The sequence below is a fragment of the Trachypithecus francoisi genome, unplaced genomic scaffold, assembly GCF_009764315.1.
Source record: "Trachypithecus francoisi isolate TF-2019V2 unplaced genomic scaffold, Tfra_2.0 Lachesis_group13, whole genome shotgun sequence".
NCBI classification, from domain to species: domain Eukaryota; kingdom Metazoa; phylum Chordata; class Mammalia; order Primates; family Cercopithecidae; genus Trachypithecus; species Trachypithecus francoisi.
The window spans coordinates 93,348,842-93,374,022 of NW_022681458.1; the positions used below are offsets into that span (position 1 = coordinate 93,348,842).

General features: G+C 38.1%; 1 protein-coding gene and 1 non-coding gene across 2 annotated transcripts in view; one reads left to right on the plus strand and one right to left on the minus strand.

The window, feature by feature from the left end:
- The window catches only part of LOC117095016, a 276,890-nt gene that overhangs the window by 234,677 nt on the left and 17,032 nt on the right, over window positions 1-25,181 (minus strand). The gene's annotated exons all lie outside the window — the stretch shown is intronic.
- LOC117095450 lies at window positions 17,535-17,641 on the plus strand. Its single transcript, XR_004441993.1, has one exon. It is a non-coding gene; the product is annotated as a U6 spliceosomal RNA (small nuclear RNA).

Here is a 25,181-nt window from a genome sequence, read left to right on the forward strand (position 1 = left end):
TTGTAGACTAGATGGTCATGATTAGATTGTCTCTTATTTTCTGACGACTGAATGCCAAAATCGGTGTCCATCCTACCCTTGCCCTTCTTCTGACCAGTTCATCCCAGAGGGCACCTCAGTTAAGTCCATCTTTGAGGCTAGAGACAACATGTACCCCTGGCAGCAGACATCAGTGGGATTCTTGTCAAACACAATGGAAGTCATTGTCATTAGAGGGGCTTGCAGAACATTTTCAAAGAGCAATATTTTTTCTTGTTAGGCTTCTTGCAGTTGCAATTATAATTAGGGAATTTTAAGAATTTAGGACTTTTTCAGACAAAAATTACAGTATTTGGTTTATACAGAACAACTTTTCACTAGGAGTCACATCATTCATTTTATTCATTTTTTCATTTTTTGTAAGTCCCTGTGGATTTAATGTGTTAGAATAAAGATATCTCTGCAGAAGGCAATTCTCATTTTTAAAAAATGACTGTTGATCAATGTGGAGTTATCCTTACAGATTAATGTAAAAAAGAAACATGTTTAAACCCCTATTTGAAATTAACTTGGGGACACTTTGAAAGGAAAAATCAATTAAATAATGTGATTCTAGATCCTTTCATAAAATACACAAACTTTCCATTTTGTATAGTGACATTTTTTTCAGATACCTAGAGATATGAATGAACATCCTTAGAAACATAACTGAGTCTTTATTTCTTTGGGAGTATCACTACCCTTGAAACAGGATGATAAAGCTGAGAATAGTACCATAAACTCATCTATAAATAACCCACACTAACAAAGGAAAATGCTGGTTGAACGACTTTTTACACATACCAAAAAGCAATAATTTACAGACATTTCCCAGTGAAAACATGGAAGTAAAGTAAGAAAGAAAAGAGAAATAAATTAGGATGCTAAATGTTGCCTTCACTGTGTCAGGGAAACTAATGATCATTTAAGAGGGAAAATGATAATCCCTTCTCAGGGCCCTATTTGATGTGAACTGCTGTCTAGTCTTACTCTTGTTAGTTCCTTACGGGAAAGTCAAAGTGGGTAGAATACAACAAGTTTTTTTATTTTTTTTTTTAATACCTTTAAGGAGGCTTTTACTTTTCACTTTACCACAGACTCCTCATGCCCTAATATTCATAACTCTACCCTGATTTACACCTTTATTTTTTCAGCCTGGTCTTTGCAGGCATGTGATTTAGGGATTCCTGTCCTATGTTCCCCCACCCCGCCAAATTTCTCTATTTGATATCCCAGAATTATGTTCACTCCATAATTCCAATCTCAAATAGCCTCCGTCATTCCCCTTTCCCTGTCTAAAGTTCATTTCTCCATAAAATCCATTCACGTGATGACCACTTCATGAGGGGGTGTCTGAGCTTACCACATTTGTTATTTATAAGCAGTGGTTGCTGGTAAATATTTAATAACTGGCTGTCCCTGGAAGGAAGAGGATCCCAGATTTGTGGTGTTTGTCCATTTCTGTGGTGTAAACTCTCTTACCATGGCCAGTTGAAAAGGTGTTCACAATCTGCTGGTAAGAGCTGGTGAAAGCTGGCTCCAGCAGACAATTGTTTTTTTAGGAACAAATGGCCCATAGCTTTGTAAGACTGTATCAAGCTATTGTACTTTTAAAAGAGGTGTAGAAGCAGCACTGAGCAAAAGTAAAAAGAACCAAGTGCTAGCCCTCATTCTGTCATTCCACAACTAGTTGATTCCAAGGCCACTGAACCTTTCTGGATCTCAGTTTTCTCATCTATACAATAACAGGAGCACATGAAATAACGTTCTAATCCTAACAGGCCTATAATTCTATGTCATCCTTCATACAATCATGCATTCCCACCTCAACTACAATCTTCTTGAGAGTGGGTTATGCCATAATATAGTATATCCTCAACACACCAGGCACAGGCCCTTGTATTTAACAGGTGCCTCCTATATAGCTGTTTTGCTGAATAAATGATTCACCTGGGTAACACTGGCAGTAGCCTGGGCATATGACGGGTTAGTGGTATAGAATAGGGTATGAGATTGCATTAGAACAAGGAGAAAGAATCAAGAGATTAATTTGAAGAATAGTTTTCTCTATGGATAAAGAAAATTTCCAGGTTGGTAACAGGCAAATTGAACGGTGCCATTTGTACACCATTTCTGCTCCTTCACTCCCCTGGAGGCGCCAAGACGTCCTCCATTTGACCTCGTCCCCTAGTGGAAACTTCCCTTCCTCACCACCATTTTTCTACATTAGAATTCACGCTAGACTATGTTTTTAGCATTTCTTAGCCATTTGCATTTCTTCCTGTCGTATATCTCTGTCAGATTTATCTCAGAGTAAACAATATCTTTTTTACCAATATCTGCCTTTTCGTTTTTCTTATAACGCTACTTGTGAGCATATAAAACCCGAATTTGGGCTGATTGGGGCAGTATTAATAATACAGCAAAAGCCAAGAAGACTTCATGTATTGAAGTAAAATTGGACATTTGACAGAATAATAAATAAAATTCTTTCTACTTCAGCTTTTTCTAGGCTCATAAGGCCTAGATATCATATGACAGTGAGGTAAGAAGAGAGCCCTGTGCAGAACTGCTAAGATTATTGTAAAACCATTTTATCAGCACCAACGAACCCTAACCAATTAAAAAAAAAAAAAAAAGAAAGAAAGAAAAAAAAAACCTCTGGAGTTGGAAGAACTGGGGAAGAATCCTGTTGAGTTATTGGCAGTATGGCTCCCCCAAGAGAGAAAACCTACTGCTTTGCTTTTAGCCAAGTGAGAGGAACTTCAAGGGGAGGAGACACTTGAAGAGTTTGATAAATATCTCCCAGAGTTTAAAAAGAAATGTTAGTGCAGGTATAAGACATTGTGGCTAGACTGGCCTGAAGGAGCAATGCAGAGAACAAGGCAGAAATCAAACTTTCTGCAGACCAACTGTGTGCCACACAGGAGAGAACAAACCTAGAGTTGTTGAAAGGACTGCCTGGAAAGACAAAGCAAACTGCCAGGAATCAAGGACAGTGTCAAAAGTAGCAAACTGCATGAGGTGTCACCTATCTTACAGGAATTATAGTTGCAGTTGAGGCTCCCGGGGCAAAACCACTCCAAAAACACCCCTGTGATAAAGTCAGCTTTGAGCATCTATGATGGCAAATCCAGATCACATCAGTAAGATATTTGCTGTCCCCTTAACTCTTCTCCTTCATCCCCCTCCAGTGCTGGAGGCACTAGAAGCCATAGTTAGTGATGGAAGAGGAGATGCCACGTCTCACACACACCCACACACTTTACATTCATATACATACATTCATATACATACACTCTCATACACATGCATTTATATGCATTCACACACAATTGCGCACACACACACTACACACACACACCAGGCTACCAATTCTTGGTCAGGCCATGGCTGGGAAATGGGAGAAAATTTAAAGAGGACAATGGGTTTCTATTATTATACTGAACTGAACTACTTAAAGCTTTAAAGTAACTAGAAGATTATTAATTGCCAGAAAATAGAGAGTAATTTTTAAAACTCTGAGATCTGCTCAAAATTTCATCCAAGAATCAGGAAAAAAGCTATTCAACCCAATGTGTTAAAGAGACAATGAGGGAAAGAAAAAAAAAGTTGCTTCAGGTTTGTTTTTTGTTTTTTTTTTTCTAATGAGCATTTTTTTAACTACAATGGTCGCAGACTTAATAGAAAAAGATTGGCCTCCAACTCTTCAAGTCCTTGAATGTTTTCAAAACCACTTTAAAACACCAAAAGGCATTGATTCATCTGCCCCTAATCAAACTGCAAGCACCCACATTTGAGAAAAGCAAAAACTATTTCTTCTTCGATTGTGTTGTTCCTCTGTTTTCCCTAATTTATAGTATTAAAACTGTGTTTTCTATTGTTTTTCATTGAAAATGCACTGTACTTTTACTCCCCTATTGATTTTTAAGTCAGGTAGACGTAGGATCTGAAACACTACTTATAACATTCTTCATAAAGGAAAATGTCTGCAACATTCCAAAATTAATGGTTAGAACTCAACCCATTTGGAGACTAAGCTTCCCTATAATATGTGCATACTCCAGTGATGACTGTATATGTAAGAGTAAAATAAAATCTTTATTCAACATGCTCATCTCTGTATAGAACTTGTTATACTAATTTCAAATCTCTCAAAGGATGTAGATGTTTTCCCCAGTAGGTCTAGTCTCAGGGATAAGAGAAATTTATTATTCCGTCTGTATTAATTTATCATGGTGTGTACAGCCAAGGATCCAGCACGGAAATGGCATAAGCAAAGACTTCCTGGCTGATTGTCTCTTGGGGGTCCAAGACACAGTAAGTTGTCAGAGTTGATAAAGATATGTTCTAAGAAATGTGAACCTGCCCATTATTTTTCTGGGAATAGCAGCCAAAACCAATAAAAAAAAAAAAAAAAAGAAATGACCCAACACCGCCAGGCTTGTGGGCATTCTTTACTACATTTCATGCCAATTATTCCTTCTCACATGAAAAGCAGGCATTAATTTCCAACCCCTGACCTATATTTCACATACCAGAGTTTCAGACCAAAAGAAACACTAGCTATCATAAAAATGCTACGACAGCCTGCCACATGAGGAGGAATCCCTTTAGGCTTCCAGCCAACAAGTTTGGTTTGAGTCTGCCACACTTTTATAGGGTGGAAAGGTGAGGTAAGGGAGAAAGAGAATAATTGTCCTCCCTTCCTTGAGAGGTCTTATCACAACATCTACTACTTTCAGAGAGGTAGTGAAAAAAATGATGGAAATCATAACTAATATCTGCTTGTCTCCATGGCATCTAGAGTCCCAGTAGGCCTCGTCCTTAGCTGCTTCTCCTGTTTCAAGCACAAACTAATCATTCCAGTAAAACCTCCAGAAAAGATCTCCTGCATGCCTGAAATATTCCAAAGACATGGGATTGGAACCAGAAAGCACTTCAGACAGAAACGTATGCTGGAGCATGGCTTTTATGAATGGGAAGTCATGGGCAATGGTTCTTCTAGTGGCTGAACAGGGATTTGAGTATAATGGTTCATTTTTACTAAATGGTTCTCTGGGGGATCCAAAAAAAAAAAAAGAGCAATATCCAAAAGTGCCCAACATCTTTCCAGGGTCAGCTTTTTCAGGGGGAAGAATCTAACTCTGTGAAGACTCACAATGTGTTATACTGAAAAATGGAATGAAAATACATTTCCAGCCTTCTCAAGCAGACTCCAACAGTGAAGAAAAAACCAGAACACAAAACGTTCTCAGGTGATAGCCAAGTTCTAGATGGATCTCAAGACCCAGCAGAGAGATTAATTTAATTTTCTAAGAGAGCAGAGTAAGTCAAAAAATAGGAGATTTAAATGAAATTATTTTTGCCTGACTACCACATCAAATCCTTAAATAATAAGGCAGCATCCAACTCCATTATTTCAAACTTCAAATATTGTTTCTAGCATAAGAGAAGCATGCAGAAAGGGGATGGGAGGCATACTGCATTGTTATTCAAAGTAAACCCTCAGCATCTTCTGTACTTCATTCATTCACATGTATGTATTCATCTACATGTATTAACGATTCCATTCAAAGTTCTGTGCAAGTTGCTGGGGCTGAAATTGGGAACAAGATGGATAAGACTGCTGTCTTCATATAGAAGCAGAGAAGAGAGAAAAATTGCATTTTGAACGACAGACAAGCTCTAGCTATGCCAAAGCTCTAGATAAACTGATATACTTGGTCAAGGTGTCCAGCCTTTGTAGAAAGAATTTCAATTTGGGTTCTGGCTCTGTCACTAACCTAATGTGTGACCTCAAACAAGTCATGAATACATTCTGGCTCCCAATTTGGAGACAATGGCACCTGTTTTAGGGAGCTGAGACTCAAAGAAGGCAATGAAGTTTTATACACTGTTGTATAAATAAAGTGTCTTATTACAAATAATAGAAACACTTAGAGCAGCCAAGAATGGTGGCTCACACCTGTAATCCCAGAACTTTGGGATGCCGAGGCGGGTGAATCGCCTGGAGGTCATGAGTTTGAGACCAGCCTGGCCAATATGGTGAAACGCTGTCTCTACTAAAAATACAAAAATTAGCTGTGCATGGTGGCAGGTGCCTGTAATCCCAGTTACTCAGGAGGCTGAGGCAGGAGAATCACTTGAACCTAGGAGGCGGAGGTTGCAGCGAGCCGAGATCGCACCATTGTACTCCAGCCTGGGTGACAAGAGCAAGAGTTTGTCTCAAACAAACAAACAAACAAAAAACACTTATAGCAAAAAAATTTTAAGAGTTAGCATTCTATTTGTTGCCTAATTCAAATCTAACAAAAATATCTGCTGTCAGAGCCAAAAGAGTGGGTTGTGATTGTAACTAATCATTTACACAATACATTATGAAGAACACACAATACTCAGATCTGCACAAAGTCACAAGCTAAAACATAATAACGTTTTACAGTTTTCTTTAAATTGTTCACAAACTATGTAAAAAAAAAAAAAGAAAATGCACATTTTCCATTCAATACTCTTCAGAATTAAAGAAAAATAAGAGATACAGAAAAATAGGCTTTTTAAAATAGGTAAATAAAAATTTCTTTAATCAATAGATAGGTTTATTTCAGTTAGTAATCAATGAATCCAGGGAAAGAAGTTAAGGGAATAGTCCAAGAGGTTTTGGTGTGTGTGCAGTTTTATTTTTCTTCCTTTCAACCCTACCTCCTCTCTACCAAAGGAAAGGAGCCAAGAAGAACGGTGAACTGAAGGTTTCTTTTTATTCTCCCATAATTTAGGTGCATACCCAAAATTCATAATTATTTATTTTATTCTCCCATATTTTATTCTCCCATATTTCATATATTTTATTCTCCCATAATTCATATACCCATAATTCAGTACTTACCCCTGAAAAGGGGGTAAGTACTTCTTCAGCTATGACTCAGAATGATCAGTTTCCATTTCAGAAAGAATGGTTAAAAACAAATACACACATAGTGGACTTGCAATTGTAGTCACACAGAGAGTTTTTTTTCTACATCTAAAACAAATGAATCTAAATATTTTAAATGGCTTTACCAGTTGGTAGAAAACATGCAAAATATAATTCACAGGTGTGTCTACTGGGTTCCTTTTATGGCAATGGGCACGTAGGGGTTCCCATTATCAGAAAATGAGGACAACAGGTTTAAATCCTAACCCACTGCGAAATCAAAAACTGCCATAGTGGGAGCAGTCAATCAAAAAGATTTTCATTGAATGCTTTAGCAGTGAAGGCACTGAGTGCAGTGCAGCTCATCAAGACAGACTCCCTATCAGCAGATCCTGGCATACATACATGGGAAAGCTGTGACCCTCTGGCAAACAGGCAGCTTAACTCCCTCACCTTTGGTGTAGTGGGGTACACCCCAATATCTATAGCAAACTTCCCAGAGGGCAGAATATTAGCTTGGCATGAGATGGCTTATCACCTAGTTATTCTAGGCATGGTGGGGTAGTTACAACCCATAAACCTTCTAATGTACTTTCATTCCAGGAATGCATAGACAAGGTAGAGAGGACAAGTCTATTAAAAGCTTAAATACTTAACAACTTAGTGGGGTAAAGATTTAATATCAGCGTCTTGCCAGCAGAAGTTAAAGATGGACAGAAAGAGCCACAAAGAAACAAGAGCCCGCTCCCCCCACCACACACACACACACACACACACACACACACACAACACATACATCAGAATTTTGCCTATTATAGAATGCAATTCTACAAATCCCATAAAAGCTGCAAAGGAGTAAGTTTTCAGTAAATGTCAAAAATTAAAAGCAGTGCTATAAAGGTATTGTAAAAAAAAAAAGAAAGAAAGAAAGAAAGAAACCACACAAGGGAAAGAAAGACACTAGGATGTTGGGTGATGACTGACTCACAAAAATGTCTTATAGAAACATCGGCATGAAGAGAAACTACATCTTAACCAAAACCATCTGATGGCTGAACTCTAGGTGCCTTGTAAACAGATCTTTGCCTTTATTTTTCTCTCAGCAGCTGACTGCAATTTTGGTGGCTTAAATAAAATCTGGAATTTTTTTCTAAAGATGAAACCTATATGTTTGATATTTAAATTTCTGTAATTTTTATTTAGCCATATGAGGTTCTGTGATATGAACACAAGTTATACTACACACACACACACACATACACAAAACATTGATATATATTCATATGTCCAGATCTTGGGACAGGGAACATACTTTCTGAGGATATAGAGCATAATCTTTCTTAGGGAAAATTTATTGTTTTGATACCTTAATCTTTTCAGTTGGTGTCTCAGCTAGACAACAAAGAAAGTTAAGCCTGATTTAGTTATATTAGATTTTAAATCTGCTGCATTCACCAAAGTTCACCCTGAGCCCACCAAACTGTTTAATACATTATAGGCACCAAGCAAATGTCTGTTAAATGAATTAATATAGTAAGAACAATCAGTAACCTATCATTAAAACTGAAGTTTTACCTTATTTACATACACTAAAATAATTTCCATTGTAGTATTGCTGGTTATGAGCTAATAAAGATCTACTCAGATTTTTTTTTTCATTTTTTTTTTTATTATACTTTAAGTTCTAGGGTACATGTGCATAACGTGCAGGTTTGTTACATATGTATACTTATGACATGTTTGTGTGCTGCACCCATCAACTCGTCAGCACCCATCAATTCATCATTTATATCATGTATAACTCCCCAGTGCAATCCCTCCCTCCTCCCCCCTCCCCATGATAGGCCCCAGTGTGTGATGTTCCCCTTCACCAGTCCAAGTGATCTCATTGTTCAGTTCTCACCTGTGAGTGAGAACATGCGGTGTTTGGTTTCTCTTTTCTTGTGATAGTTTGCTAAGAATGATGGTTTCCAGCTGCATCCATGTCCCTACAAAGGACGCAAACTCATCCTTTTTGATGGCTGCATAGTACTCCATAGTGTATATATGCCACATTTTTAATCCAGTCTGTCACAGATGGACATTTGGGTTGATTCCAAGTCTTTGCTGTTGTAATTGCCGCAATAAACCACGTGTGCATGTTCTTTGTAGTAGAGTAATTTATAATCCTTTGGTATATACCCAGTAGTGGGATGGCTGGGTCATATGGTACATCTATTCTAGATCCTTGAGGAATCGCCATACTGTTTTCCATAATGGTTGAACTAGTTTACAATCCCACCAACAGTGTAAAAGTGTTCCTATTTCTCCACATCCTCTCCAACACCTGTTGTTCCTGACTTCTTTTTTTTTATTTTTTTTTTATTTTTTTATTATACTTTAAGTTCTAGGGTACATGTGCATGACGTTTTATCATGTATAACTCCTCAATGCAATCCCTCCCTCCTCCCCCCTCCCCATGATAGGCCCCAGTGTGTGATGTTCCCCTTCCCGAGTCCAAGTGATCTCATTGTTCAGTTCCCACCTATGAGTGAGAACATGCGGTGTTTGGTTTTCTCTTCTTGTGATAGTTTGCTAAGAATGATGGATTCCAGCTGCATCCATGTCCCTACAAAGGACGCAAACTCATCCTTTTTTATGGCTGCATAGTATTCCATGGTGTATATGTGCCACATTTTCTTAATCCAGTCTGTCACAGATGGACATTTGGGTTGATTCCAAGTCTTTGCTATTGTGAATAGTGCCGCAATAAACATACGTGTGCATGTGTCTTTGTAGTAGAGTAATTTAATCCTTTGGGTATATACCCAGTAGTGGGATGGCTGGGTCATATGGTACATCTAGTTCTAGATCCTTGAGGAATCGCCATACTGTTTTCCATAATGGTTGAACTAGTTTACAATCCCACCAACAGTGTAAAAGTGTTCCTATTTCTCCACATCCTCTCCAACACCTGTTGTTTCCTGACTTCTTAATGATTGCCATTCTAACTGGTGTGAGATGGTATCTCATTGTGGTTTTGATTTGCATTTCTCTGATGGCCAGTGATGATGAGCATTTTTTCATGTGTCTGTTGGCGGTATGGATGTCTTCTTTTGAGAAATGTCTGTTCATATCCTTTCCCCACTTTTTGATGGGGTTGTTTGTTTTTTTCTTGTATATTTGTTTGAGTTCTTTGTAGATTCTGGATATTAGCCCTTTGTCAGATGAGTAGGTTGCAAAAATTTTCTCCCATTCTGTAGGTTGCCTGTTCACTCTGATGGTAGTTTCTTTTGCTGTGCAAAAGCTCTTTAGTTTAATTAGATCCCATGTGTCAATTTTTGCTTTTGCTGCCGTTGCTTTTGGTGTTTTAGACATGAAGTCCTTGCCCATGCCTATGTCCTGAATGGTACTACCTAGATTTTCTTCTAGGGTTTTTATGGTATTAGGTCTAACATTTAAGTCTCTAATCCATCTTGAATTAATTTTCGTATAAGGGGTAAGGAAAGGATCCAGTTTCAGCTTTCTACTTATGGCTAGCCAATTTTCCCAGCACCATTGATTAAATAGGGAATCCTTTCCCCATTTCTTGTTTCTCTCAGGTTTGTCAAAGATCAGATGGCTGTAGATGTGTGGTATTATTTCTGAGGACTCTGTTCTGTTCCATTGGTCTATATCTCTGTTGTGGTACCAGTACCATGCTGTTTTGGTTACTGTAGCCTTGTAGTATAGTTTGAAGTCAGGTAGCGTGACGCCTCCAGCTTTGTCCTTTTGACTTAGGATTGTCTTGGCAATGCGGGCTCTTTTTTGGTTCCATATGAACTTTAAAGCCGTTTTTTTTCCAATTCTGTGAAGAAAGTCATTGGTAGCTTGATGGGGATGGCATTGAATCTATAAATCACCTGGGCAGTATGGCCATTTTCACGATATTGATTCTTCCTATCCATGAGCATGGTATGTTCTTCCATTGTTTGTGTCCTCTTTGATTTCACTGAGCAGTGGTTTGTAGTTCTCCTTGAAGAGGTCCTTTACATCCCTTGTAAGCTGGATTCCTAGGTATTTTATTCTCTTTGAAGCAATTGTGAATGGAAGTTCATTCCTGATTTGGCTCTCTGCTTGTCTGTTACTGGTGTATAAGAATGCTTGTGATTTTTGCACATTAATTTTGTATCCTGAGACTTTGCTGAAGTTGCTTATCACTTAAGGAGATTTTGGGCTGAGACGATGGGGTTTTCTAAATATACAATCATGTCATCTGCAAACAGGGACAATTTGACTTCTTCTTTTTCTAACTGGATACCCTTGATTTCTTTCTCTTGCCTGATTGCCCTAGCCAGAACTTCCAACACGATGTTGAATAGGAGTGGTGAGAGAGGGCATCCCTGTCTTGTGCCAGTTTTCAAAGAATTTTTCCAGTTTTTGCCCATTCAGTATGATATTAGCTGTGGTTTGTCATAAATAGCTCTTTATTTTGAGGTACGTTCCATCAATACCGAATTTATTGAGCGTTTTAGCATAAAGGGCTGTTGAATTTTGTCAAAAGCCTTTTCTGCATCTATTGAGATAATCATGTGTTCTTGTCCTTGGTTCTGTTTATATGCTGGAATACGTTTATTGATTTGCAATGTTGAACCAGCCTTGCATCCCAGGGATGAAGCCCACTTGATCATGGTGGATGAGCTTTTTGATGTGCTGCTGAATCCGGTTTGCCAGTATTTTATTGAGGATTTTTGCATCGATGTTCATCAGGGATATTGGTCTAAAATTCTCTTTTTTTGTTGTGTCTCTGCCAGGCTTTGGTATCAGGATGATGTTGGCCTCATAAAAAGAGTTAGGGAGGATTCCCTCTTTTTCTATTGATTGGAATAGTTTCAGAAGGAATGGTACCAGCTCCTCCTTGTACCTCTGGTAGAATTCAGCTGTGAATCCATCTGGTCCTGGACTTTTTTTGGTGGGTAGGCTATTAATTGTTGCCTCAATTTCAGAGCCTGCTATTGGTCTATTCAGGGATTCAACTTCTTCCTGGTTTAGTCTTGGGAGAGTGTAAGTGTCCAGGAATTATCCATTTCTTCTGGATTTTCTAGTTGATTTGCGTAGAGGCATTTATAGTATTCTCTGATGGTTGTTTGTATTTCTGTGGGGTCGGTGGTGATATCCCCTTTATCATTTTTTATTGCGTCTATTTGATTCCTCTCTCTTTTCTTCTTTATTAGTCTAGCTAGCGGTCTGTCAATTTTGTTGATCTTTTCAAAAAACCAACTCCTGCATTCAATTATTTTTTGAAGGGTTTTTTGTGTCTCTATCTCCTTCAGTTCTGCTCTGATCTTAGTTATTTCTTGCCTTCTGCTAGCTTTTGAATGTGTTTGCTCTTGCCTCTCTAGTTCTTTTAATTGTGATGTTAGAGTGTCAATTTTAGATCTCTCCTGCTTTCTCTTGTGGACATTTAGTGCTATAAATTTCCCTCTACACACTGCTTTAAATGTGTCCCAGAGTTCTGGTATGTTGTATCTTTGTTCTCATTGGTTTCAAAGAACATCTTTATTTCTGCCTTCATTTCGTTATGTACCCAGTAGTCATTCAGGAGCAGGTTGTTCAGTTTCCATGTAGTTGAGCGGTTTGATTGAGTTTCTTAGTCCTGAGTTCTAGTTTGATTGCACTGTGGTCTGAGAGACAGTTTGTTATAATTTCTGTTCTTGTACATTTGCTGAGGAGTGCTTTACTTCCAATTATGTGGTCAATTTTGGAATAAGTGCGATGTGGTGCTGAGAAGAATGTATATTCTGTTGATTTGGGGTGGAGAGTTCTATAGATGTCTATTAGGTCCACTTGGTGCAGAGATGAGTTCAATTCCTGGATATCCTTGTTAACTTTCTGTCTCGTTGATCTGTCTAATGTTGACAGTGGAGTGTTGAAGTCTCCCATTATTATTGTATGGGAGTCTAAGTCTCTTTGTAGGTCTCTAAGGACTTGCTTTATGAATCTGGGTGCTCCTGTATTGGGTGCATATATATTTAGGAGAGTTAGCTCTTCCTGTTGAATTGATCCCTTTACCATGATGTAATGGCCTTCTTTGTCTCTTTTGATCTTTGATGGTTTAAAGTCTGTTTTATCAGAGACTAGGATTGCAACCCCTGCTTTTTTTTGTTCTCCATTTGCTTGGTAGATCTTCCTCCATCCCTTTATTTTGAGCCTATGTATGTCTCTGCATGTGAGATGGGTCTCCTGAATACAGCAGACTGATGGGTCTTGACTCTTGATCCAGTTTGCCAGTCTGTGTCTTTTAATTGGAGCATTTAGTCCATTGACATTTAAGGTTAATATTGTTATGTGTGAACTTGATCCTGTCATTATGATATTAACTGGTTATTTTGCTCGTTAGTTGATGCAGTTTCTTCCTAGCCTCGATGGTCTTTACATTTTGGCATGTTTTTGCAATGGCTGGTACCGGTTGCTCCTTTCCATGTTTAGGGCTTCCTTCAGGGTCTCTTGTAAGGCAGGCCTGGTGGTGACAAAATCTCTAAGCATTTGCTTATCTGTAAAGGATTTTATTTCTCCTTCACTGATGAAGCTTAGTTTGGCTGGATATGAAATTCTGGGTTTAAAATTCTTTTCTTTAAGAACGTTGTTATATTGGCCCCCACTCTCTTCTGGCTTGTAGAGTTTCTGCCAAGAGATCTGCTGTTATTCTGATGGGCTTCCCTTTGTGGGTAACCCGACCTTTCTCTCTGGCTGCCCTTAAGATTTTTTCCTTCATTTCAACTTTGGTGAATCTGGCAATTATGTGTCTTGGAGTTGCTCTTCTGGAGGAGTATCTTTGTGGCGTTCTCTGTATTTCCTGAATTTGAATGTTGGCCTGCCCTACTAGGTTGGGGAAGTTCTCCTGGATGATATCCTGAAGAGTGTTTTCCAACTTGGTTCCATTTTCCCCCTCACTTTCAGGCATCCCAATCAGACGTAGATTTGGTCTTTTTACATAATCCCATACTTCTTGCAGGCTTTGTTCATTTCTTTTTCTTCTTTTTTCTTTTGGTTTCTCTTCTCGCTTCATTTCATTCATTTGATCCTCAATCACTGATACTCTTTCTTCCAGTTGATCGAGTCGGTTACTGAAGCTTGTGCATTTGTCACGTATTTCTCGTGTCATGGTTTTCATCTCTGTCATTTCGTTTATGATCTTCTCTGCATTAATTAGTCTAGCTGTCAATTCTTCCACTCTTTTTTCAAGATTTTTAGTTTCTTTACGCTGGGTACGTAATTCCTCCTTTAGCTCTGAGAAGTTTGATGGGCTGAAGCTTTCTTCTCTCATCTCTTCAAAGTCATTCTCTGACCAGCTTCGATCCGTTGCCGGCGATGGGCTGCGCTCCTTTGCAGGGGGAGATGTGCTCTTATTTTTTGAATTTCAGCTTTTCTGACCTGCTTCTTCCCATCTTTGCAGATGGCTGTGTTAGTAGTGAGGGAGGCTCCGTGGGTGTGGGACCCTCCCAGCCAGGTGTGGGATATATTCTCCTGGTGTGCCTGTTTCCTTAAAGCGCAGTATTGGGGTGGGAGTTACCCGATTTTCCAGGTGTTGTGTGTCTCAGTTCCCCTGGCTAGGAAAAGGGATTCCCTTCCCCCTTGCACTTCCAGGTGAGGCGATGCCTCACCCTGCTTCAGCTCACGCTGGTCAGGCTGCAGCAGCTGACCAGCACCAATTGTCCGGCACTCCCTAGAGAGATGACCCCAGTACCTCAGTTGAAAACGCAGAAATCTCCGGTCTTCTGTGTCGCTCACACTGGGAGTTGGAGACTGGAGCTGTTCCTAGTCGGCCATCTTGCTCCGCCCCTCCTCTACTCAGATTTTTTAAATGTGTTTGGATTTCACACTCTTCTACCCAGTAGCAGTCAAGTCTCTATCAATAATCATATAGTAATCATATAGTGATATTTCAAGTCCCCATGTCTTAAGCTAACAAATAAAACCAGGGGGCTAAGAAGCAAATTTATGGAGTATTATTTGAAGAATACTTAAATGATTGCCTAAAAGTGTTTTTCCTTCACCAATTTACCATTGGTATGATCTGAAGTTGCTACCATCAATCATGTATTGGATGCAAAACATTCAAAGGTTCTGGTAAAAGGCAAATATGCTACAGGTACCATCTGAATTTCCTTAGACCTTAAAAGTGTGGGTTAAAATGAAGTTTTATTTAATGGAATAATTTAAATGTTTCTAGTCTGTATAACCATTTGTGTTTGACAGGCTTTCAGGCCTTCAGCCTTCCCCACCCCACTACTCGCCCTGATCCCTTCAAAAACTTTTTTCCAATATTTCTGAGTCTGAGACAGGCTGCTAAATAATCCCATTCCTGCTGGCTCCTGTGAAGACCTCAGCTTGGCTTAGCCATCATTCCTGCAAGTACCCCAGTTCCTCATAGGGCTCTCCAGAAATCAAATCTATGCAAGAACTATGTCACAAGAAAGAAATCTTACTTCCATTTTGCTTTGGAGAGATTCCCAAACATGATCACTTAGGTCTCAGAACTTACTTTATAGAGTTCTCTATCTCTCTCTCTTCTCACCCCTAACCTCCCTTAAAATTTTAGAATTCCTCTGCTCTCCAGAAAACTCAGATATGTTCCATTAGGGCAGGGAGACAGCTCTAGGTGCCTGAAACCATGGCACATGCTGGCTCAGCACCCCCTGAAAGGCAAGGCCCTCTGCTGACAGCTTATCCAACCTGGCTTCTTCTTCTCCCAGGACATTCCTCAGTGTTTGTGCAAACATGCTTCTGGCAAGCACAAGATAAAAACGTGCCAAGTATGCCTGAATTTCAGTCTCAGTTGAGACCACTTCCACATATGGAAAGATGAAAATATAAGTATTTGCACAGTATCATCTACAAACATCTTCATGAAAATTAGATTCTGAGATCAGTTTATCCTGCAACAGACAGCAGATCTCTGAATGACAGGACAAATGTGATTTGATGAAAGGGACAAAGGGGAAAGAGACACAAAGGCTAAAAAATTCAGAATCTGGAGGTTGTTCCCAGGGTGATGAGCCCAGGAGCCAGGTGCTTTAAGGGTGAACGGCCAAGGGCACCTGAGGATATTGGGTACATGGGCAGGGGACACTTGGGTACAAGGAGATGAAATGGGAATGAAAAGACACCAGAGATAAACTCAGCTAGGTCTCAGTGTTTCTGAAACTATCTTGGAAACAAATAATTATCTTTTCCAGTGAAATTCCAGTGAGTTTCTGAAACTCAGTCTTGGAAATAAATAATTATCTTTTCTGGTGAAGTTTCATACAAAAGTTTGATTTCACAAATTTGTCATTGATCTTCTCTGTAACTGGCTCTGTTCCACCGTTAGCCAGTCATAACATCAGTCTATGTGACACCAAACATCCAGCCAACTCAGCCATAATCAAAACTCCAGTTAACCAGCCAGCTGTTGTCTGTACATAATGCCAGGCAATCAACTGGACTAACTTCATGCCCGGGTTGATGGGAAAGACCAGATGTTTCAGCATTATGTAAATGCTAAGTGCCAATTGAAAACAGGAGTGTTCACTGTCATTTTGCATACAGTCTTAGAATGAGCACTTGCACTTTTCTCATAAGTAGGACGTTAGCCCAACCAAGATCTCAGAGGTATGCATACACAAACACAGGTACACACACACACTGAAAATGCTTGGGTGCATGTGGGTATGTAAGAACATGTCAGAGGTGCAGGCGTAGTAAGTTAATTCATACAATCTCAACTTCATAAAATGTACTCAATGTGCCTATCCCTGCCAGTCTGTGCTCTTCCCTGCCTTGCCCTGCTCTGCTCTCCATCTCAGGGAACGACTCTTCAGGCTCTTTTGCCCTCTGGCTTCAGCATATGGGAGGCACAGCTAGAAGATGAAGGCCACAAGGAATGGCATGGCAAGCGAATTTTCTCCCTTCTCTCTCTGTCTCCTTTGATGTCTCCAGAAGCTGCACCTCCTTCCAGGTTATCTTTTCTTCCACAGTTCTGGTTCCCATACAAAAGCCCTATCTCTGGTCCCTAAACTCCCTCTCCATCATCTGCAAGATCTATTTCCTGGACTAAATTTCATCTACTGAAAGACCTAGAGTGACTTATTTTTCTGGCTGGACCCTGACTGATACACAGGATAATCTGGCAAAGTAAAGTACCTCTCATCCTGGGGTTTCAAGGGCAGCCTGAGGCCTATTAAAGAGCAGCTCAAGTGCTGAGCCAATGAAGGACGTGACCAGAGCTCTGCTCCTCTTCCTTGCTTCTCCCTATCAAGTCTTCTAACTAGTAGGAAAATAAATAAATAAAAATTATTTAGGCCGGGCACAGTGGCTCACACCTGTAATCCCAGCACTTTAGGAGGCAGAGGCAGGTGGATCATGAGGTCAAAAGATGGAGAACATCCAGGCCAACATGGTAAAACCCTGTCTCTACTAAAAATACAAAAAAATTAGCTGGGCACGGTGGTGTGCGCCTGTAGTCCCAGTTACTCAGAAGGCTGAGGCAGGAGAATTGCTTGAACCTGGGAGGCGGAGGTTGCAGTGAGCCAAGATCGTGGCACTGCACTCCAGCCTGGCAACAAGCGAGACTCCCTCCGAAAAAAAAAAAAAAAAAAAATTAGTGCTTGCTTTGACAACACATATTCTATAATTGGAACAATACAGAGAAGATCAGCATGCCCACGTGCAAGAATGACATGCAAATTTGTGAATGCTCTATATATCTTTTTACTATCCATGTATCTTATAAAATCATGTTGTATACCTTAAATATACACAATAGAATTTATTTCTTAAGTGATTTATCAAACACAACTCCTGCTGTTTCCTCCAGTGATTCCTATGAGACAGAACCCCCAAATCAAATGTTCAGAACACTTTCCAAAATCAGCAAGCAATCCTGTCTTCCAGCCTCCACGCTATATGTCTGCCAATGGACTTACTATAAAATGATCCTATCATTTCTTCTTTTGTGGGCTAGGAGGCAGCAATTTCTTCAGATGGCCCTCTAAACAGTAACTCAGAGTTGATAGCTTTTCAATTTTAAGTCAAACGTCATTTCAACAGTCTTACTTATAAGTTTAACAAATTGTTATATCTTTTGAAAACAAGCTTATATCAATTTTGTCAAAAGTTTCATCAGATCACTTTAACAAATTACATTCACACATTCCCTTAGCATTCACACTGATGAGGACAAAAGAAAACAGGAACATCAAGGTAAAGTAGATTTCACTGAATACGGGAGAAATTATTAACATGAAAGAAAGCAAATGGAATGAATTCCTTACACACAGGTTTGCTGAGCACTTAGGTGCAGGTTCTGTGCTGTTTACTTACAACACACGAGTTCAAAAATGATCGTTCCTGCTTAAGAAAGGAGCTCACACCTGTGAACTGAGAATTGCACTTTACAAAAGTATCATTTGTCAGTAACTGATCTGTCTTGTAGAATAGTATGAAATACAGCTAAAAATAAAGGGGACAAAATCATATTCACTTCTAATTCTGGCTGTATATCATTCCAGACTCTTCTCTATGCATGCATGGAATGCATTATATGAACATTTGTATACATTTTTACATAAATTGGAGAATGGTATTCCAATTGTTTTATATTAGCAATATTTTATGAACATTTTTCCACATTAACATACATTCTACCTAACCTTTTTTATACTATATCTTATTGTATGGAATGTGTATATTTGTCTTATTGCTAGAAATCTAGATAGTGTCCAACGTATTTGGATTATAAATAATATTGAAATGTTATTTGTACAAGTGCAAAACTATATGTGCAAGGTTAGATTGCACCAAATGCAGAACTATATGTGCAAGGTTACTATATGTGTGAAACTATATGTACATAGTTTTACACTTGTACAAATATTTTTATACAAGTTGCTTATAAATAGTTAGAACCCTAGATCTCCTCCCCATTCCTGTTGCTGTGAAATTGACCCACCACCTCTCAGAAAGGAAACTGGGAATTTATTCTCTGGAGGAGGGTGACAGATAAAGTCCTTGGACTGGGAATTCACTGGGCATAGTTGAATGTGTGGTACCAGATCTCACACAGAAGGCGTAAGTAACAGCAATCATACTAGAGGTGGAATAATGAGGCCCCTAACTTCTTCCCCCACAAAGCTTCCAGAATACTGGCAGCCAGACCTTTACCCTCCTGGAAAGAGAATAGAGGAATATTCACTGCAGAACTTGACCAACCCAAGAAAAAAGACTTAACATATATTGGCATCAGCATTTCACCAAAAAAAGCCCACTCAAATCATCCTACAATTGAGCTCACAAGCCCCCGAAATAAGACACCAATATTAATCAAGAACCAGGACCAAGGATTACCAGATAGCTGAAGAAATATTGTAACATGGGAGATGTGACCAAAAAGAGAGTAGAGGAGGGAGATTTTTAAAAGGGAAACAAAAAGTTTCTGCGGCGAGAGTCATATCAAAATACCCTCAGAGAAAACAAGAGAAAAACAAAAACAGGATATTATCAAATAGGAATATTATGAAAGGAAACAGAGTTCTTGAAACTTAAAAGTGATTACATAATCAGAATTTCATATGTTAATTCAATGTGGAAAAAGCAGTCTTTTCTATGAATGGTGCTGAGATAACTGGATATCCTCATGCAAAATAATAAAGTTTGATCCCTATTTCACACCATACACAAAAATTAACTAAAAATGGATCAGACACTGAAATGTAAGAGCAAAAACTATAAAACCTCAGAAGAAAACATAACAGCAAATCTTTACGACCTTAGATAAGAGTTTCTTTTAAAAAAAATTGATATATCATACTTGCACATATTTTGAGGGTACATATGGTATTTTGATAGATGTATACAATGCGTAATGATCAAATCAGGGTAATTGGGACATCCATTACCTCAAATATTTATCTCTTGTGTTTGGAACATTTTAATTCTTCTCTTCTAGCTATTTTTTAAATATACGATAAATTATTGATAGCTATAATTTCCCTACTACTCTACTGATTTTTAGAACTCATTCCTTCTAGCCAACTGTATTTTTGCAGCCATTAACAAACTTCTCTTCATCCTCCTCCTCTTCTTTTCCCAGATTCTGATAACCACCATTCTACTCTCTACTCCATGAGCTCCACTTTTGTAAATCCCAACCTTTGTGTTAGTGTGCCCTGGACATGGGACATGGGACATGGTGTCAAAAGAGATTATTTTTGAGCTTTACAATTTAATGGCTGTGCTGCTGGGTTTCAGAGTTGCTTGAGGCCTGTAGCCCCTCTCTTTTGGCTGATTTCTCCCTTTTAGAACAGGAATGATAACCCAATGCCTGTATCCCCACTGTATCTTGGAAGTAAATAACTTGTTTTGATTTCTCAGGCTCATAAATAGAAGCAAATGAGTCCAGATGAGACTTTGAACCTGGACTTGGAACTTTTGAGTTAATGCTGGAATGAGTTAAGACTCTGGAGAACTATTGGGAAGGTATAATTGTATTTTGCAATTAGAGAAGGACATAAGATTTGGGGGATCAGGAGCAGGATGATATAGTTTGAGTATTTGTGCCCACCTGTATTAGTCCATTTTCATGCTGCTGATAAAGACATACCTGAGACTAGGAAGAAAAAGAGGTTTAATTGAACCTACAGTTGCACATGGCTAGGGAGGCCTCACAATTATGGCGGGAGGTGAAAGGCACATCTTACGTAGCAGTGGCAAGAGAAAATGAGAAGAAGCAAAAACTGAAACTCCTGATAAACCCATCAGATCTCATGAGACTTATTAACTATAACAAGAATAGCATAGGAAAGACTGGCCCCCATGATTCAATTACCTCCCGCTGGACCCCTCCCACAACATGTCGGGGGGGCCTGGTGGGTGGTGATTGGATCATGGGAGTGGATCCCCAAGACTTGGTGCTATCCTCACAATAGTGAGTGAGTTCTCGTAAGATGTGTTTGTTTAAAAGTGTGTGACACCTCACCCCACCCCTCTTGCTCCTGCTTTTGCTATGCGATGTGCCTGCTTCTACTTTGCCTTCTACCATGAGTAAAAGCTCCTTGAGGCCTCCCCACAAGCTGAGCAGATGCCAGCACCACACTTCCTATACAGCCTGCAGAACCATAAGCCAATTAAACTTCTTTCCTTTATAAATTACCCAGTCTCTGGTATTTCTTTATACCAATGCAAGATTGACCTAATACAGCAATAAAACAAATAACATGATTTTAATATGCACAAAGGGTCTGAAAAGATATTTTTGAAAAGAAGTCATACAAATGGCCAGTAAGTACATGAAAAAAATGCTTAGTATCAGTAATCATTAGAGAAATGCAAATTAAGACCACAAGGAGATATTACCTCATACCCGTTAGAATAGCTTTTATTCAAAAGATGAAAGATAAGTGTTGGCAAGGATGTGCAAAAAGGGAACTCTTACACGTTGCTGGTGAGAATGTAAATTAGTAGGGACATTATAAAGAAAACAGTATGGATGTTCCTCAAAAAAGTAAAACTAGAACTACTATATACTCCAATAACCTCACTTCCTGAGTATATAATCAAAGGAATTTAAATCAACATGTTGAAGGGATCTCTGCACTCCCACATTCATTCCAGCATTACTCACAATAGCCAAGATATGAAATCAACCTAAATATCTCTTAGTGAATGATAGGTAAAGAAAATGTGGTATGTGTACATAATGAAATACTATTCAGACTTTTTTTAAAAAAAGGAAACGCTATCATTTGTGACAATAGAGATGAACCTGGAGGACATTATGCTAAGTGAAATAAGTCAGGTACAGACAGACTTGTGGATATGTGGAATCTAAAAAAGTGGAACTCATAGAAGTAGGGAGTAGAATGATGGTTACTACAGATTGGGAGATTGAGAGAAGGAAGGGAATGTGGAGTTACTGGTCAAAGGGTACAAAGTTTCAGAAAGGCAGAATAAATAAATGTTGAGATCTATTGCACAGCAGGTGACTATAGTCAATAAAAATGTATTGCGTATTTCAAAATAACAGTAAATTTCAACTATCTCACTATAAAAAACAATAGGTAAGTAAGGTGATGGCTAGGTCAGTTAACTTGATTTAGTCATTTCACATTGAATATATATATAAAAACATTACATCATAGCCCAAATAGAAGTAGATAGTAATGATGATTGTACAACAAACATTGAATTAAACAACTTAAAATGGTGAATTTCATGGTATGTGAATTATAGCTCAATAAAGTTTCTATTTAAAAAATAAAATCACCTACAGGGTTAATACGAAAAGAGAAGGAGGTCTAGGATTAAATTCTCAGCACATTATTAAATTCTCCATTATCTAGAAATTCAGCAGAGGAAGAGAAGCCAGCAAAAGATACTGAGCATGACCAACCAGAAAATTAGAAGAAACAACCAGAAGACTGTGGTGTAATTGAGGCTGAAGAAGAAAGTGTGTCAAAAGAGGTATGCAGTGGTCACCGCTGTCAAATGCTGTAGAACAGTTGAGTAAGAGGAGATAATAAATTGACTGCTGAATTTGACAAGTAACGCCAGTAGCAGAATAATATACTTAATTTGCCTTTATGATCTTTATTAATCTACTTTAATTCAAATTACCAACAAATATTATTGAAAAGCATAGCAAAAAATAATGTTTATAATATTTGTCACCTTTTAAAAATTTGTAATTTGCGGGAATTTCTTAGCCTAAATAGATATTCGTTTCATACCTAAACAAAACAAAGCAAAACCTTAATAGAAGGGCTGCAAGAAAAAACTGAGTACATATTCCAAAAATAAGACAAAAAGTCAAAATATGGAAAACAGGAAAGAAAAAAATAGAATAACAATACAACTCCTATTTGAATAATAGGAGGTCAGAGAAAAATACAAATGGAGAGAAGAAAATCATCAAGGAAAAAATCTGTGAAAATTTATAGAGTTGAAGGACACAAGTTTCCAGATTGAAAGGATCTAGTCAGTACTAAGCATAATGAAGGAAATTAGGCCTACACCAAATGCCATCACTATGAAATTGTAAAACACTTGGTCGGGGGGAGGGTGAGTAGGAACTAGACAATCCAGTAAGCGTCCAGAGAAGCCAGGCATGGTGGCTCACGCTTGTAATCCCAGCACTTTGGGAGGCCAAGATGGGAACATTGCTTGAGCCCAGCAGTTTGAGACCAGTTTGGGGCAACAAAGGGAGGGCCCATATCTAAAAAAATTATTAGTAATAATTAAAATAATAAAATGTAAGAGTCCAGAAACAAGTTTAAAGGGAAGGAGTTTCAAACAAAGTTTCAAGAATCACAATGGCAGAGATTTCTCTAATTCCAATCTGAAATCAGAGAACAATAGAAATATGCTTTCAAAATTTTTATGGAAAATTATTTGCAACCTAGAATTCTATATGCAATACAAATTAAAATCATATGTGAGGGTAGAATATTAGGACCAGTTCAGGATAGGACTACAGCGTCTCAGCCTTTCTGATGGAATATGAAGTGCAATGACCATCTGAGTCATTTCTGTTTCTACACCCTTGAATCCTTTGGAAATTCTTAACTGTCATCTTTCACTGTCCCATAGCTTTCCACTTTTCCCCCCAGCAAAAGGAAAGTCTGCAGAAATTTGAGAGAAAGAGAAGATACAAGCCAAATCAAAGGAAGATGATTGCTTTCCTGGTATTCTGTAAATCTTGACATTCTATAAAAGGAATGATAGCATCTTAAGGGCTAAAAAGTTTTCCTTATTCATTCATTTTTAATATAAACCTGTAATTGGATCATTTGGTTTTAACAGGTTCTTTGATTTAGAGAACCATACTCACTATAATTGGTATTTATAAATTCATGTCAAAGAGAAATATATTAAGAATTGTGGTTAAATTTGAAATTGGCCAATATAAGAAATTTTTTCTATTAATCCTGAGATATATTTCTTCATAACAGTTTTTAAATAATTTAATGCTAAGATATTGCAACTGGAAATTTTAACCATTTTTAAAAGATAGTTAAAACTGCCACAAAACAGAAAAATCTTCCCAATATATTATTCCATGGTACAATGGGAAACCATAGCACAGCCTGAAAAGGCAATGAAATTACATATTATTGCCTGGAAAAGTATCTCTAAGTGCACAATAATAAAGAGTAATTTTATTTGAAAACTCAAAACACCTTAAAAGATCAATAAAAAGAAAATGTTAAAATTATAATTCCTTATAGAGATTGAAGCTACACACATATTCCTGTGTGTACATTTATATCATTTCTGAATATTATTATTCTGCTCATAAAAATGCTGTATTTTTTCTAAGGGAGATTATATACTAAATTCTTAATGGAATCTTTGGGAATTTGTGCCCACGCTAAAGCAATACACCAAAACAGAATTCTAGAAGAAGCTGTTTTCAAACAAAAATGAATTGAAAGGCAATAATATGTTTATCTATTAGGAAGTTAAATATATAATCTCGTAATTTGAAGTGAGAAGATTAAAGTTGCCTTTTCATTTACCTATACCACTACCCAAACCATTAAGGCAGTTGGCTTATGAGTTCTACTTTGGCCTTTCTGGTCAATTGTCTGCCAGAAAGCAATGTAATTACCTCTTTGAACTTTACTGCATCAGAAATAATGAGAACAATACTTTCTAAAATTCTATGACTTTACAGAGTCTTTAGAAGAAAAGACTCTGTATTTCATGATATTGCTTCAACATAGTTGATTCAAAGTTCAAATAGCTTTTTAATTCTGCAGCTCTTTGTGATCATTTTATTTATAATCACCTGGGAATTACTGAAGTATTCATATATGCACTGATCTTATCATTAATTTAATGGCTATTCTCTTTTATCATAAACTCTGGAGTATTCTATTAGAGTTTAGGAATAAGAATTCAGGAAGTAAGAAACTGGCTCCATCTCCATGGACACTTTTGTTGCAAGTTAAAATAGAGTTAAATGGAATAGATTTAGCACTATCACCCCATCACATGCTGTAAGCGACTAGAAAAAATCAGACAACACATAGGAAACAGTGGTTTACAGGCATTTGAAAAGAGGCGTTATAAGACTGATCCCTGAGAGAAAGAAACCAGATGACGAAATGCTAACCCGTACCATCTTACTTCCTGTAGGCAGTTTCCAGGCAACAGCAGAGTCAGGCAGTGTTTTTAAGCTGAAGAAAGAGAGATTAGAATTCAGGGATATTACGAAAGGTGGAGTTTGTGGGGCATAGTAGCACAGAGGAAG